Below are 6,155 nucleotides of genomic sequence, written 5' to 3'. Positions count from 1 at the left end.
TTGACATTCGATGCTCATTCTGTTCAATGATTACCCCACTTGATCCTCACCGCTTGCCTTTCTTAGCTAACCTTGCTCATCATTGAACCCATTGGGTCGGTACAGTCATCGGTTGCCCTTTCAAGAAGTACAAAAAATAAAAAAAAAAATTATTGGTTAGTGCTAGGTTGACCTTGAAACCGGACCAAACCCATTGAGTCAGTCCGGTCCTCAATCGCTTTTTTAAGGAATACAAAGAATGAAATAAAAAATTATCAATTGGTCTCGGTTTGATCTTGGAACCAGATCGAACCCATTGGGTCGGTTCCGGTCCTCGGTCCCAAGCTCAATAGGGTTAGTCTTTGGTCCAAAAAGTTGAGGATTAATACTGTGTGAGTTGGTCCTAAGGTTAGAGGGTGGATCGGCCCAATGCGAACTATGCTCACCCCTAACACCAATATGGCACCCACCAAGCGCCACATCAAAAAAGAACTTGAAAATTTAATAAGAAAAGAAAATGAAAAATGCTGACTTGACTTTTTTTTAACTATTTTCACCAATATGTTGCTATAGTACATACAATTATGTGCCAGTGGCATGGGGTGTTTGTTACTACATATCATTCAACCATGATAAGCACCGCATAAAAAAAATTGAAAATTTAATAAGGAAAACAATGGTGATGTGACATTGTTTATTATATTCATCTATGTGTTGTTACAGTATATACAGTTACTTATTAGGTATGAATCAGTATATTGCTTCGATTTCACTGTTGTCAGAGTCGGCGAAAGAATCATTCCTTGGGACTCGCAACGAGGACATGCGCAGATATTTCCGACATGCACTTAAAGCAAGAATCGCATTTAGCTTTTTTCAATTATAGTGCATGATGGGCGGAATCTCTTTCATTGTGGAAGCAAAAGACCTCTCTCGTGATTCACATACGTCTTCTTTCCTCTTTTGGGGGCCTAAAATAGCATTCCGAAGTGCTTTTATTGATTGCTTGAGCATGAAAAGCGTTGGACTAAGAACAATAAAAATGAATTCCGCTTCAATAATGCGGGAGAGACCGTGATACACGCACACCCACTACTATTAAACAGGTCAAGAGGAAACCACTTTTGCTTTAGTAAAGTGATTTTTGGTTTCACCTTTGTAGATCGAAAAGATGCCTAACCATTTCATTTGTCGAGAGAGAAGAAAAAGATGTCTTGGTCGTCGTAGTCTAAATTTATTAAATGATTTCACCATTTAAAAGGCGTTCTTGTTGTGGAAAATGGTTTTCTTTTCTAAAAGGAGAAGAAAAGTAGTAGGAATACGAGAGTGGGGCCATCAAAAGTCCAAGTCCATCCGCGATAAATCATTTTAATTCATCTTGATAATGCTCCCAGTCTTTTCCTATGAGAAAAGATGAGGACAAAGTTCTGGCCACGATAATAGGAAAAGTCGCGCTCGGCTGCTTAAATTGGCGTCGTTTACCTTTGGAGCTTTGATCTTTTCTATCATCAAGGAAGCATCCCAAGCAGATGCCAGGAAGTATAGCTATGTAATGAAATAATGCGTACACTACTTGAAATTTCAATCTGTTCTTTCACATAAATAACACTATCAAGGGTCTTTGCCAATATCCCCTTTTTCTCCGTAGTGTTAGGTCTATACGCATACAAAACGTGAAAATCATGTAGAACTCGGTGTTTCAATTGTCAAGCCCAATTTGTAGAATTAGTAGAAATTGAAAGTAAAAGGAAAAAAAAACACACACAAATGCAAAATAAAAAATAAGCATAATTGTACAAAAATTGTGCCTTTCAACGAGCATGTATGACTTTATTATATACATAGGGGAATTATAGTGCTCCAACTATCAAGCAATTGGGATAATAGAATTAAAGCACATACATTATTAGTAAAGTCGATCTCCAATTTAATTCACAAATATGCTCAGCCATCATGCACCTTCGTCCATCTTTTAAGTGAAACGGAGTCATGTTGAATAGACATTGTTGATTGTGGAGGGCTTCTTGTACATGTTCGACAAACATTCATTAGATTTGTAGGGTCTTCTCTTCCACAATGGTCAACGTGACAATCAAGTAATACCCAATGCATGTCTATCCATTAAATCCCAATTAGCTTGCTTAATCAACTTTGGTTCTGCCTAGACAAAGGTAAGCACAGATTCCTCCCGGTACATATTATCCTTAATACGCATTTTCAAGAATCGAAGTCCTTCCCATTAAGTTTGTTGATTTTACATTTTCTGCTTTTGTAACCATCAATCTACTTCAACTCAGCCTAACTATCTTTTATACCAATTTTTTTGTTAAAACAAGTGATCGAAAGGTTTAATAAATAGATTAAGGAAATTAATTCAACATCATATTTATGTGGTTTGGTCAGTGTAACCAACTCCACTAGGAGAGTAGCACAAGGTTCCATGATAGACAAAGGAGATATGATAAAGATTATAATCACACTTAAGTCATAACCCTCTTTAGTGATTCTTAGACCTAGTTATGCCAATAACTTATGGTGTTTAGCCTATTCATTTTTTCACAAAACAACCTCGCAGAAAAGACACAAATGCTTACCACAAGACTTTGTCACATTTCCAAAACACTCACAATTTTTCAGGATACAATTCACGAGTATGGTGCACAATTACAGCCAAAAGCTCCCCTCCCACTCACTAGTGGCCGAAAACCAAAAATATCAACCTCTTAACATATAAATATATAAAATCTCGGCCATATTTAAAATGAAATATTGCCCTGTCATATGTGGCAATGTATGGGTACGTGTGCCATGGCATGAATGCATACGAATCTTCGTTCAAAGGTCAAATTTTTTAAATTCTAAATATTGCCGATACCTATTAGATAGATAGCTACCTTTTGTTGATTATGAGGTTTTTTCTTTCTTATAATGGTTGTGACTCAAAAAAAAAGTGCATGGAATTAAAAGATCCTATCTCCATGGAGGAATCACATGAAGGAAGGTTTTACATGAGCTCAACCAGACCTAAGAAGTTCGAGCCATTGGATATGTCAATTCCCCCCCCAATGGTTGGGACTCAAAAAAAAAAAAAAGGCTATCTCCATGGAGGAATAAGGTTAGTGCTTATTTGTTTCGGGCAAGTATTTTTAACCCCCCCCCCCCAAAAAAAGGGCTATCTATAAGTGCACCACAAGTCATGAAACTCGTCACAAAAGTACAATAGAATTTTGAAACTTTCAAATAATTCAATCAAGTCCTAAAATTTATTAAATTAGTACAATGAAGTCTCTTCATTAACTCTGTTCAATTTGACCAACAAAACATATTGACATGACTTCATATTTTTAATTACGTTCTAAAAACACATGACAACGATTAGGGGTGAGCATTGGTCTAGGGTCAACCCTAGACCGACCCTAGACCAGCCCAACCTTGCTTGTCCTGGTTTGATTCCCAAGGAGATTGGGTTAGTCATTGGTCTTAAAATTCCTAGACCAGCACTATGTGGGTCGATCTTCGGTTCTGAGAGTTCCGGGTCGATTCAACCCGGATCAAACCAACCCCGACTATATATATACATATATATATATATATATATCTAATATATTATTTATAATTTTTTTATATAGAGAAAACTTTAAAATAAACAACGTTAATAACATTAAATAACTCTTTAGTGAGAAGTTCAGGTAATTTTACATTATTATATAATAACTTAGGTTTTTAATGTCTTTTATGGCATCAATAGTCATAATTTACGAAGGAGGAAAATATTTTTGTGAGGAGTCCTCACGGCATCAAAAAGGACACCTTATGACATATTCCTCTAGTATTCATTCTCTTCTATCTTATTTGTCCTCTTAGTCTTCAATTTGCTAAAATCGAAAAAAACAACTTTTCTGCTCACCACTCGACACTCACCTCGCTCGCTTTGGGTCACTCGTGCCGCTCGCCGCTCAATACTCGCTTGGCTTGTTGTTTTCCACTTGACATTTGATGCTCATTTTGTTCGACGCTCACCCCACTTAACCCTCACCACTTGCCTTTCTTAGCTAACATTGCTCATCATCAAACCCATTGGGTCGGTACAATCATCGGTTACCCTTTCAAGGAGTACAAAAAATGAAATAAAAAATTATTTGTTAGTCCTAGGTTGACCTTGAAACCGAACTAAACCCATTGGATCAGTCCGGTCCTCAATCGCTTTTTCAAGGAGTACAAAAAATGAAATAAAAAATTACCAGTTGGTCCTAGGTTGACCTTGGAATCGAACTGAACCCATTGGGTTGGTCTGGTCTTCAGTCTCAAGCTTAATAGGGTCGGTCCTTGGTCCCAAAAATTGAGGACCGATACTATGCAAGTTGGTTATAGGGTTAGGGGTGGACCAGCCCAATCCGGCCCATGCTCACTCCTACTTCTTATCCCCTCCCTCCCCACTTTCATCCCCCAGCCCAAAAAATTAAGATATTATAATAATTATCCCTATCCACTCCTTCCCACATCTGTCCTTTCTCCATGGTAAATTTCTAGCAACTTGTCCCAAAGACTCGAATCACCTCCTCAGGATTTGATCCAAACCCTAGCACACGCTGAGTTGACGTGAAGTACATCATCAATAATGCATTGTGGTCGTACACATTGAGAGAAATGACAAAAGTGTTGGAAGATATGATGTTGATTCGAGAGAATATATTCACAAGATATGATATATTTTAGTCAATTTAGGATTAGATCCAATACTTGTAGATTAAAGAAATATAATCATTCTTTTTTTATTGCTAGTCATCTGTATTATATAGTGATTCTTCTGTACATTAAAGAATACAATCAATGAAGACAAAAATTCTCCCATGTCTTTGTTCTTTTGCTCTAGATTTTGTCATAATATTAGAGCCGATGCTCATAACCTAGCTTCCACAACTTTCTTCCTTGATTGCCCACCGGATAGAACTACGCCTTTGTTATTGTAGGAACTCTAACCTGGAAAACAAGGTTAGCACTCCGGTGTAGGAATCGGTATCTGAATTTCTTGAAGAACAAACACCTTTTTTTTCCTTACCGCTTTACACATATCGACACCATGCCTAAAGACCCTTCGTTGACGTCAGAAGAGGGAACTCTAGAAGAGTCGATCATGCAGCAAGATACAAGCATCTCAAATCTGTCTACTAGAGCTCTAACTCAAGAACAAAGGGCTTAGGCCCTACCCAACTAGGGACAACCCATTGCGGGCTAGTCCATCCAATGGCCGCCTGTCCAGATGGCGCCTGGTCCATGGTTTTATGGATCCACACAAGTGAGTCAAGGTCATGGAGAGCAGGCTCAACCTAATGGAGGCTCATCGACCGTACTTGGGGCAGGCTCATCCACCGGGCCGAGTTTGTTTTATATGGGTCATATGCCCAAATCGGATAATATGGGTTCGGGATCGAATCCTTACCCGGTTCCCCAACTCGGATTTTTTCCATAGTTGATTGTTGCCGCTAGCGGCTGCCGGAGCTTGGCGACTCGCTTTACACAACGACGGCCGACGAACCAAAGCTGCAGCTCATTGCCGTAGCAGCTATCCTGCAGCTCATTGCCTAGGTTGTTTGGCGCCGACACCTACTCAAGCTAGTCATGGGAATTCCGGCGAGCGTTGGTCACCAAGGACAAAGACGGATTTATCGATGGGATGATTCCGATTCCGTTTGACTAGCGGCATGCACGACTATGGAGGAAATGCAACAAACTTGTCCGAACATGGATCGGAAATTACATCACCTCCGAAGTTGTGGTTGGACTACCCTTGACGGAGGATTCAAGACAGATGTGGGAAAATATACAAATGTACGGAAAATTAGATTGGGTTAGAATTTTTTCACTAACCCAGCAACTTTCAGATTTGAAACAATGGAACATGAGTGTAGCTGCCATTTACAACAAACTTTTGGCATTATGGAATGAGTTGGAAGCGGTGGAGGAGAAACTGGAAGGACCCGAATAGACTCTACAACAATATCGAGCCATGCGGGAACGAGAAAAAATCACCAGATTTCTCCTAATTTTGAACGAGTCATACCTTTCGTTTCAGTCCCAAATCCTTACCATGGAACCCATGTCGACACTTGGTCGGATCTATCGGCTTGCCGTTCAAGAGGGAGAGCCAACACCTTGCTGTTTCCGACCATCTCAAG

This window comes from Eucalyptus grandis, chromosome 3 (genome assembly GCF_016545825.1).
Source record: "Eucalyptus grandis isolate ANBG69807.140 chromosome 3, ASM1654582v1, whole genome shotgun sequence".
Taxonomy (NCBI): Eukaryota; Viridiplantae; Streptophyta; class Magnoliopsida; order Myrtales; family Myrtaceae; genus Eucalyptus; species Eucalyptus grandis.
This window is presented reverse-complemented; position numbering follows the sequence as displayed.